Source organism: Callithrix jacchus, chromosome 2 (assembly GCF_049354715.1).
Source record: "Callithrix jacchus isolate 240 chromosome 2, calJac240_pri, whole genome shotgun sequence".
Classification (NCBI taxonomy): Eukaryota; Metazoa; Chordata; class Mammalia; order Primates; family Cebidae; genus Callithrix; species Callithrix jacchus.
In genome coordinates this window covers 40,352,384-40,364,020 of record NC_133503.1, presented here as the reverse complement: position 1 = coordinate 40,364,020, position 11,637 = coordinate 40,352,384, and the positions used below count along the sequence as shown (strand labels likewise).

General features: G+C 47.0%; 1 long non-coding RNA gene across 1 annotated transcript; it reads left to right on the top strand.

The window, feature by feature from the left end:
- The first annotated feature begins 55 nt into the window (after positions 1 to 55).
- On the top strand, positions 56 to 9,837 carry LOC103789656 (uncharacterized). Its single transcript, XR_013531302.1, has 3 exons — positions 56 to 87; positions 9,051 to 9,113; positions 9,722 to 9,837. It is a non-coding gene; the product is annotated as an uncharacterized LOC103789656 (long non-coding RNA).
- Positions 9,838 to 11,637: the final 1,800 nt, after the last annotated feature.

Below are 11,637 nucleotides of genomic sequence, written 5' to 3'. Positions count from 1 at the left end.
CCGGCCAATTAGAGGGGAGCCCGGCCGGAAAGACTGCGCTGCCGAGAGGAAGTGCAGGGAGGAGGCGTATTCCGGGCTAGCGTGGAGGTGACGTTCGGCAAGGGCATGGGGATGTGGGACCAGCCTTACGTGGGGGATGTCCTTGGCGTTGCCACGCAGAGGCAGGGGACCGCAGGTGGCAAAGCGAGCCGCTCAGAAGCGTGACCATTGAGAAACGGGGCTGGAGCGGCTTCGGGGGGACTAGAGGACCTTGCAGACGCTGAGGCCGCGAACGAAGAAAGGCTTCCCCAGACCCTAGGCTTGAGGAGGTGGGAGTAACCAAGCTCCGTGGCGGAGGAGAGGAGCCCCGGGGTCCAACAAAAGAAGCCAGTAGGCCGAGCTTCCATCCAAGGCCACCTGCCTGGAGATGCCAGGCCAGGGCCCGACCGCATAGGCGACGAGAAACCGTGCAGGGCAAGGCTTTGATTCTGGCTTCTAGCTCCGGCCCAGCTTTGTCTCACTGTGCAGCTTCCTGCCATCCCCTTAACTTGTCCGAGCCCCAATCCGTGCCAAATAGGGTCAGATGGAATGACTGGCCTGACAGGCTGGGATTCTTGGGTAGCTCCTTTCAAAATACCTGAGACACCTCCGCTCCCTATTAGAACCCCGGTCTTCAGACGTGGCAAAGGTTATCTTTGTATTTGTTCTTTGTGGAAAAGAATAGTTCCTCTTTCACCAGACTTGAATCCGTGAAATAACAGAGCTCACATTCAAGTGTAAGGTGTTTAGATTTCCTCCCTATCCCCTTCCTCCGGGTATGTGACTTTAAGATGGGTGGAAGTCTCTAGCTGGGGTAAAAGTGTACTGGGGACACCTGCTTTTAGAACCAGGCATATTGCCTGAAAGTTGTATTAATTTGTTAAACAACTTTTTATTTGGATACGGATTCTAGCTCTGTCACCCAGGCTGGAATGCAGTGGTGCGATCTTGGCTCCCTGCAACCTCCGCCTACCTAGTTCAAGCGATTCTCTTGCCTCAGCCTCTGGAGTAGCTGTGGTTACAGGCGCCCGCTACCACACCCAGCTAATTTTTGTATTTTTAATAGAGACGGGGTTTCACCATGTTGGCTAGGCTGGTCTCAAACTCCTGACCTCAAGTGATCCACCCGCCTAGGCCTCCCAAAGTGCTGGGATTATAGGCTTGAGCCACTGTGCCTGGCCGTTAAACAACTTTTGAGCCATATATCAGCCTGTCATAGGTCTGAGAAGACAGATGAGGAAAGAGCATTTGTGGTCTCCAGGAACATGGTCCAATGGATTAAGAGTGGGCTTTGTAGTCCCACAAATCTAGGTTGAAATCACAGCTTGCTTACTCTCTAGCTATGTTATCTTGTGCAGGTTCCTTAACACTAAGTCTCAGGAGCTTCATCCATAAAATAGGGAAAATAATACCTCATGTAATTGTTGTGAGGTTTCAGTAAAATAATACGTTAAAAATGTTTAGCATGGGCCAGGGTGCGGTGGCTTGCTGTAATCCCAGCACTTTGGGAGGCCGAGGCAGGTGGATCACATGGTGGGGAGATCAAGACTATCCTGGCCAACATGGTGAAACCATGTCTCAACTAAAACATAAAAAATTAGGTGGGCGTGGTGGCACGCACCTGCAGTCCCAGCTGTTCGGGATGCTGAGGCAGAGGAATTGCTTGAACCCGGGAGGCAGAGGTTGCAGTGAGCCAAGATCAGACCACTGCACTCCAGCCTAACAACAGAGTAAGACTCCATCTCAGAAAAAAGTTAGCTTGGTGTTTCAGGAATACCCTTCAAAAAAATAATAAATAAATAAATAAAAATGCTTAGCATAGTAAAAGCCCAGTAAGTGTTAAGTTGCTGTTAATTATAGTAGTAGGGGAGGTAAGTAGGCAAGTGTAATAGATTATGTTCCCATAGAAACATGAGCAATGCGTTGTGGGATTCCTTAGAAGGCTTCAGAAAAATAGTTGCATTTGAGCAGGGCCTTTAAATATGAATAAGGGCTTGCCAGGTGGAGAAGGAAGAAAGGCATTGCAAGCAGAAGAAACAATAAATAAAGGCCGATAAGTTTGATATTCAGAAATAGCCTTGCTTTGGGATTTGGGACAGCCACCTTTCACATTCCTTGTGTTGCTGCCCCCAAAATAAAGTAACAAACAAGTATGCTGGTTCGGCTTTGTTCTTCCTCCTGGGTCTTTTGTACCCTCCTTCCTTTCAGACTATCCATAGTTTGTGTCATTTCTCAAGTCTTAGTCCAATCCCAGCTCTTCAGTGTAGACTCAACTGTTTGAGCCCTCCCTGCTCCCTACTTTTGCCAATTCCTATAGCACTTAATTACTTACTACACAGTTTAGCAGTAATTATATGCTATTATGATATTTATCTCATGTGTGTAACTCTAGCCTTCCCAGTTCTCTCCCTCAGGGCAGGAATAGCATTTTCCTGTTTCGTGTCCCATACAGAGCTTGATGTAAATTGTCAGCCCAAAGAATATATCCAAACAATGCCTATTGACAGAATACCTTGTATTAATGATTATTACAGCAAAGGGTACGAGACCCCAGTCTGGGGATTTGCTGATTTGAGTGGAAATATATTCATTGCACATACAGACATTGATTGAGGGCCCTCCCTGTGTGAAGCTAGTTGAAAAGTTTTGAAGGAGAGAGTAGGACATCTGTCCCCATGTATAGAATAACACGGCATCTCTTGTCCCCATAAACGGGAACATCAGCAGATGACTTGTGTGAGGGTGGATGGTGAGGGTGGCTGGAGCCCACAGCAGATCACCTGTTCAGTGCAGCTCATGAGAGCGCTGTCGGAAATAGCTGCTTTAACTTCCAGGCCTCAAACCATCAGCCTTTCTTTTCTGCTCCCAAACTCTATGGTGTTGGATTGTGGTTTAGTCCCTCTATGCAGTCCCTCAAGTTGACTGAATCCCTCCACAAAGGTAAGCTGTCTGTCTGACATCGGGAACCTGTTGTCCACCGTCCATTGAATTACCTTTCATGATGACTACACATGCCATTGTGTACTTTGTGTACTCTCACCACGGCAAGTGTTCTAGATACTTGTTGCCTTCATTTTTGTAGGCATTCTTAAAGTGCAGTAATCAAATATATGAGCGCTTATTTAGTGCTAAAGGATATCCTAAGTATATAACAATTTTAAAACATGGATGTGGGCTGGGTGCAGTGGCTCACACCTGTAATCCCAGCACTTTGGGAAACTGAGGTGGGCAGATCACGAGGTCAGGAGTTTGAGACCAGCCTGGCCAACATGGTGAAACCCCATCTCTACTAAAAAATACAAAAAATTAGCCGAGTGTGGTGGTGTTCACCTGTAATTGCAACTACTTGGAAGGCTGAGGCAGGAGAATCGCTTGAACCCAGGAGGCGGAGGTTGCAGTGAGCCAAGGTCAAACCATTGCACTCCAGCCTGGGTGACAGAGCAAGACTCTGTCTCGAGAAAAACAAAAACAAACCTTGAATGTGGTTTTTGTCCCTGCCCTCACAGAAAATAGCCTAGGAGGGCAAACAAAGTAGGCAATTAAAATACGGAGTGATATTTTAGTTACTTATTGCAGCATAACAAACACCCCAAAATTTAGTGGCTTAAAACAATCATCTCCCACAGTTTTGCAAATTGACTGGGCTCAGCTGGGCAATTCTGCTGGTCTCACTTGGGGTCTCTCATGAAGTTGTAGTCAGATGGCAGCTGGAACTGTAGTCATATGAAGACTCAAGTACGGCAGTGGAAAGACTTGGCTTCTTTCTCCATGTAGTCTCAGGGCCCCTTTGCTCCACATGTCCTCTCTAGCTAGGTGGCTGAACTTCTTACACAGTTGCTTAGAGCTTCCAAAATTACACAAGTGGAAGCTGGCAGGAACTGGCATAGCATCACTTCTGCACTCTGTTGGTTAAAGCAATTCACAGTGTCAGCCTGGAATCAGTGTGGGAGGGGAAAACACAAGGTCATGAATACTAGGAAGTAGACTTTGGAGGCGAGCAAGTGCTATGGGAACACCCAGGGGAGGCCCATAACCTAGGCATGGAAGTCAGGAAGACTTCCTGGAAGCAGCAATGCTAAACTAACCTTAATGATGAGGCCTGGGAACTAACCAGGTGAAGGAAAGGAAAAGAAAGCCCAGTTCAGGCAGGGGACACAGCTGATACAAAGATCCAGGGAGGAAAAGAAAGCACAATTTAAGATCAGTGTAGCTGGAGCTGAGGGGGAGACAGGAAGTGATGGTGATGGGGTAGTGATAGGCCTTAGTATGGAGAGGTAAATGGAGCAAGATCATAACACCTTGCAAGCCCCCAAGATATGTGGACTCTGTCCTGAAGGTGTGGGTTTTGGTAGGGGAGTGACCAGGCCACAGGGATCTAAGAAAGGCTGTTGACTGCTGTGTAGGAATGGATTAGAGGGGGTCAATCTCTCATTTTCACCCTGTCCCCTCTAGGCCAGTGACCTCACCTTCAGCACTGAGAAACCTGAGTCATCACCTCATCTCCTCAGCACTGATACTAGCTCTTTTTGCTTTTGCTTTCTATTAGTGGATATATATATATATATATATATATATTTTTTTTTTTTTTTTTTTTGAGATGAAGTCTTGCTCTGTCACCCAGGCTGGAGTGTGGTGGTGCAATCTTGGCTCATGGTAACCTCCGCCTCCTGGGTTCAAGCAGTTCTTCTGCCTCAGCCTCCTGAGTAGTTGGGATCACAGGCCTGTGCCACTATGCCTGGCTAATTTTTGTATTTTTAGTAGAGATGGAGTTTTTCCATGTTGGCCAGGCTGGTCTCAAACTCCTGACCTCAGGAGCGGAGGTCTGATCAAAGTGTTGAGATTACAGACGTGCGCCACCCAGCTGGGGTTTTTAATATAAAAGAGTGCAAATGGCTGGGTGTGGTGGTTCATGCCTGTAATCCCAGCACTTTGGGAGGCTGAGGCAGGCAGAACACTTGAGGTCAGTAGTTTGAGACCAGCCTGGCCAACATAGTGAAACCCTGTCTCTACTAAAAATACAAAAATTAGCCAGGTGTGGTGATAGATGCCTGTAATCCCAGCTACTTGGGAAGCTGAGGCAGGAGAATAGCTTGAATCCAGGAGGTGAAGGCAGTGAGCCAAGATCGTACCACGCACTCCAGCCTAAGTGACAGAGCAGACTCTGTCTCAAAAAAAAAAAGGCAAATTCGTTTATACAAATATTTTTGTTTTGTTTAATTTCTTTTTAAAGAACATAGCAGAAAACCTACCTGGTAGGAATCTGGATGTGGGGTTCGTCAGAGGTCAATTTATACTTAAGAGCGTTGTATATTAAGGAACAGCCCACTGGCAGGGAGTATAGAGCAAGCCAAGCTCAGTGAATTTGACCCCCCAGATAAATAATGGTTGTTGAAAAGCTCTTACTCTAGTAAAAAGTCATATAATACTAAAGGCTTATATCAAAAGACAGCAGACTTCTGCACACGCTCTCTACCCTCTAATCCTACTCTCTAGAGGCAATTATTCTGTACTACGTGAAGTGTCAAGAAGCGGCGCAGGAGAGCGGGGATTCTAGAATTGAATTGTCTAACATCCAACACAGCTGTCTCCCTTACCAGCTGGGTTACCTTGGTCTAGTTCATTATAATATCTTTTCCCTCAGTTTCTTCGTCTGTATGATGGGAATGATAATTGTACTCTTCTTATGAGATGACACAGTTAAACTGCTGGGCACATGGTCTGTAAATGGTAACTATATATGATGATGACGAAGAAAAATCTAACTTGAGAGCAACTGTGAGTACACTTGGACGTTAGCTGCACACTGAACAAATAAATATAAGGCGTGTTTATCATTTGGCGGAAATGACAAGAATACAGACTCAGTTGGAGAGGTCTGTCTCTTCCCTTTGTTCTAAGGCTAAACTCTGTGTTTGTTCTCAGTCCCATTCCCTTCCTGTCCCTTTTAGAACCTTGTCTCTATAATTATCCTGACCCTTATGCCAAAACATACATCTTCCTCCTACCTTTTTTCTTTCTGCCTGTGAAATATGTACAGGCCTTTCCAGTCTTGGGGGAAAAATCCTTTACTTGATCCTCCTGCCCTTTTCAGCTACCATTCTGTTTCTTTTTCCCTACTGCCAGATTTCTTAATTAAGTAAAACACATGCTGCCTCCCATTTCTGCATGACTCCTTCACTTTTCAGCCTTGTCTCCCAGCTTCTATCCCTGTTCTTCTGAAATAGGGGTCACTAGGGTCATCAAAGACCACCTCATTAACTACCAGTGGACCTTTGCTCAGTCGGACTCTTGACCCAGAGCACTTGACTCAGTTGGCCATCCGTGCCTTAAATCTTACACACAACCTCATTGTCCACTTCCATTTTTCTGGCTATTGTGTACTTTCCCCAAGCCACCCAGGAAAGGAATCTTGAACTCATTGTAGGCTCAACTCTTCCTTCTCTGCCCTCCCCAATACTAGTTTTATTTTTGCTTTCTTTCCTCTGGTTCAGGTTTTCTCATGACCCCACACTAGTTTTGACTCTTTCTGCAAGTATTAGAAACTCACTGAAGCTAGCTTTTGAAAAAGTTTTATCAGGGTATGGAAGAGTAGCCAGGACATCTAATGGATCCCAAGGGCAGGAGACAGCTGGGACCCAGAAAAGACCAGAATTATAGACTCAGGAGGCAACAAAGTGAGCCCTTTCTCTCTGGCTTTCTTTCTGGGTTTCTCATGATCTGTCCAGATACCCCAAAGGGGTCAGACACTTCCATACCCAGCTAGTCACTGGGTCCTGTGAAAATTGCCTTCTTTTGCATCAGGCCCTTTCAACTGTCTCCTCTCCAGCTTCCCTGGTCCTACGTCTCTCTTGTTCGTTTATCTCCTAACCATTCTCCTGTATCTGGCAGTGCTGCTTCTTCCTTCTGACCCCTAGTACCAGCATCATCCACGTGTCCATTCTTTCCCTGTTGCTCTTAAACTCCCTCTGTGCTGTTGACTTTTAAATGAGAATACAGTGGTTAAGAGCTTGGGTTCTGGAATCCTAATAATCCTGGTTTGAATCCTCCACCACTTTGTCGGTTGTGTGAACTTTGGAAAGTTACTTGAATTTTTTTGAGCCTCACTTCCTTATCTGTGAAATGGAGCACATGTAAAGCTTAGTTAGCACAGTGCCTGGCACACAGAGCCCAAAACGGTAACAATCATTAGCCTTACCTTTGCCCTCTTTCCTGAGTTCCAGTCCAGACCTCCACAACCTGCTAGGTTTATCCATTGCATGTCCTGCTGTGACCTCAGATCCACCTGTCGGAATTCCCCAGATGCTGGTGGATGATGCAGCTTTCTGACAGCTAGAGGGCAGGGAGATTTGAAAAAGGCAGGTGGTCTCGCCACATTCTCAAAGGAACCCCACACCTGACCTTGCCAAGCCTCAGCAGAGAAGGCTCTGAAGAACAGCTCTCCCAGAAGCCTCCAAGCCCTGTGCTGGCTGACTTTTAAGTTCTAGGAGGGCAAGCAGAGCTGCCATTATGAGGGCAAACGGAGGATGTGAACTTAACCTTTAAAAAAAAGCCCCAGGTGGTGAGAGGAGGTGTAGCAGATCAGTGGAGCTTGGAAGTGGGTGAGAGCAACACCCTCAGAGCGTTGAGCTGGGTTTAGGCTGGGGCCTCCCTCAAGCACTGGGGATTTGGCAGCAGGGAAGCCAGAGATGCTCCTGTTTTTAGCTGAGCAATTGTAGGTCCCCTTTGCCGCCCTTGTGAACATTCCTCATTAAGCGCCACGTGTGAAACAGGGTGGTTGCTTTCCCCGCCCCTCCTCCCGGCTCTCTCTACCTCCTCTCTGCTCCTGGATGGTGGCAGGTGGCAGTCCTACTGGCAGGAACCCAGGAGGGGCAGGGCTGCACTCTACCCAGCACAGAACTGGAATCATGAGGATGGGAGGTGGGTAATCTCACAGTGGTTTTCTCAAGGCAGCGTCACCAAGTAGTTCAGAGCTCTGGCTCTGAATCAGAATGTGTGTGCACCTGTTTGAATCTTGCTTCTGCTTTTACTCTTTTTGTGATACTAGGCAAGTTGTTTAAATTCTTTATGTCTCATCTGTATAATGGGATGATAATAGGCCTCTCTAATAGTTGTGAGTTTTAGTAATGCAGGTAAAGCACTCGGCTTAGTCCGTCTATGCAACTTGGAGCCAAGGGTTCTGTCCTTGTAGGAACGACCACCCCCATTGCTGTCTTTGTCTTCTGTTCACATATCCATCTCTGCCTTTGTACTACAGGCTCCACTGAGTCAGAGACTGAATTGTGAGTCTGTGTCTCTGGTGCCCAACACAGGACCTAGCATATAGAAGATCTTAATAAATGAATGTTTACTGTTGGAAGGAACTGGTGGAACAATGTAGAAGATCCAGGATTCCCTCTGGCCTGAGTTCCACCGTCCACTCTGGGTCATTTACCACAAATGGAGAACCCAGGCCAGTCACTGTCCTAGGGGCCTGAGGAAACAGCCATGAACGCGATAGGCTGGGCTCCTGGCCTCATGGAGTGAATTGTCCAGGGGGTGTTGGACAGGAAACATAACAAAACTGATGCTATATTTCAATTAGGAAGGTTGCTAGGAAGGAGAAGCTGGGCTGCTATGAGAGCGCAGAGCAGAGAAACTATATTTTGGGCAGAAAGGAATCAGGAAGAGTTTCCTAGACAATGTGACAAGTAACTGAGGCCCAAAGAAAGGGCAGGCTGGGTTGAAGAAAAGGTGGGATGGAGCCATCGAGGCAGAGGGGAGAGCAGATGCAAAGGTCCTGAGGCAGATAGGAACTAGGCTGCTGGGTGGAAGTCAAGGTTAATGCAGCTGTAACCCAGTGATGGAAGGGGTCCGTGACCTCTCCAAGGCTGCAGAGCTAGGAGCATGGGTTATAAGAACCTTGTAGGCTATGATGAGAATTTGAGCCTTTATCCCTGATATTAAATTTATCCCCGATATTAACATTTATTAAATTTTATGTATATGTGCACTGTGTTAAGTATCTCGCATGTTTTCTCATTTACTTTTCACAGCTTCCCCATGAGATTGGTGCTATTATTCCCATTTTACAGATGATGAAACGCTGGCTCTGGGAGGTAAATTTGTTCAAGGTCACATACTTAGCGGTAGCAGAGTTGATTTTGGACCCAGATATCAGGATCCAGTCACTGCCCCTTTAGGCCCCACGTGGCCCAGCTTAAGAGCTAAGTGTGAACTTGGAGCTGCACTACACATTCCTCAAGGCCTAGGGTTCCTCTTTCGCAGCCCCTCTTCCCCCCGATTGGGGAAGACAGGCACAGGTTCGCCCTGACCAGAGGAGCGCCCAGGAGGCAGGTTTTACTGCCTGAGGAGGCAGCCCCAGGATTGCCCGGGGCCGGGCCGCACCCACGTGACGGCTCCGCGACTGAGCCGCCAAGCACCGCCGCAGTGCGGTGGGCGCAGGCGTGTGCGCGCTCCTGCTGCTGCAGCGGCTGTGAAATCTGGAGGGAACCGACCCCAAACAGCGGCCGGGGGCCTGGTGGGGAGGGCGCCACTCCGCGCCCGGCAGGGGGCTCTCTCCCCCCGCAATCCCAGGGCTAAGCCCGCAGCCCCGCTGCCTGCATCACGTTCCCTCCAGCCTTGGGGGAAAAGCAGCGTTCGTTTCTGATTAAAAATGACTATTTTTAATGGGCTTCATTCTTTATTTCTTGCTGTCCTCTCCCAGGGCCAGAAAGAGGCGGAAAGCGACACTGAGAATCCATTCCAAACGAGCAGCCAAGAGGAGACGCGGCAGCTCCCAGATGTTGATGTTTTGTTTTTTGACATAAATCTTTGCACTCATATGGGAGTTTTCATTGATTCATGTTCCCATCTGCTGAATTTCCTTTTATTTATTTAATATGGCTTTGGGGGGAAGTTTTGCTCCGAGGCTCTGGAGGAACATAAACTGTGACAACAGTTGCACACCCCCACCCATCCCCAAAAACTTTGGTTGCCGAGGGAGGGAAATTTCAGTGGCATCCTGCGCTCATACTCTCCTCTTGGAGGCAAGCGCTCAAGGCCTGCATTTACGTGACTATTCTACTTGGGGCCTGCTCAAGGTTGTAAACCCAAGAAAGAAACAGCATCAGAGAGCTGGGGGGCGTTGAGTCTATTCCTCATCCTTCCTGCCCACCCACAATACCGTGTTTCCTTCATGCTAAAACACACGTACTCTCTTTTTAACAACTCAGAAATCAGGAAATATCTAACAGTGGATGTCAGTATTAAGTGTGTTAAGATTATATCCTTCTCCCTCCATTTATCCTGCACAGCCCCATCCACTAGTGATTCTTAGCAATGAAGAATTCCAGCTCTGGAGTCAGACTGCCTGGGCTTGAATCCTGACTTGCTTTCTATAATGAATTCTTGAGCAAGCTAACTGCTCTGAGCCTGGATTCCTCATCGGCAAAATGAGGATAATAGCTGTCTCTCAGATATAGGTACATTTTACCGATGAGGAAACTGAGGCTGAGAGTAATTAAGAGATTTTCCCAACTAGGGCAGAGCTAGGAACACCTCCTAGGTCTTTCTGATCCTCACCCTATCCCACCACCTCTTCTATGCCCACAATCTCCTGTGTATATCACATCCAGTCCAGCCTTCTCTGCATGTACCACATGGGACTGTCTTTGCAGGACAGGATATGGCTGGACTCTATAAATTGGTTCTAAGCTTACCCTATGGGTGCAGATGCCCTTAACCCTTCAACTATGTATGCCCTTTTATTGGAATTTCTATGCATGGTAAATAGGCATGATGCCTTTGCATGTGCTTAGTATCTTAAGGGAAGTAAGCCCTCAAAATATGTTTATTTAAGAAAATTTGAGGCTGGGCGCAGTGGCTCACGCCTGTAATCCCAGCACTTTAGGAGGCAAAGGCAGGTGGATCACTTGAGCTCAGGAGTTTGAGGCCGGCCTGGCCAACATGGTGAAACCCTGCCTCTACTAAAAATACAAAAACATTAGCCAGGTGTGGTGGCACACGCCTGTAATCCCAGCTACTCTGGAGGCTGAGGCCAGAGAATTGCTTGAACCCAGGAGACAGAGGTTGCAGTGCACTGAGATCGCACCACTGCACTCTAGCCTGGTGACAGAGTGAGACCCCATTTCAAAAGAAAAAAACAGTTGATGGTGTAAGAAGGCATTTCTGTTCTCATTGCCCCAAACCACATAGAATGAAATTATTGCCTTCTTGAAGTAAAGCCTACTCATTGGTTCCATGATTTATCATTGACGTTGCCACGAGATAGAAAAGAAGCAGAAATTATTAATCAAATTAAGCAGGAAAGAAATAACTCCAGAAATAATGGGAGGTGGGTGAGCAAAATGGCTAATTATCCACCAACATCTATTCTCCCCTTCTTCCATGGCATTAGAATTTAGGTGGGATGTGGCTGTCCAGCCAGGGTCTACATTTTCTAGCCTTTCACAGAGATAAGAGTAAGTTAAAAGAAAAAAAAAAAAAGCTCAAAAAAATATGTACAGTATGATCCCATTCACTTATATTTCAAACTGCATACATGGGTAACAAAACTATGAAGAAAGGAAGGGGATAGTTTTACAGATATATATGTAATAGATGTGTATTAATATAGGTTTA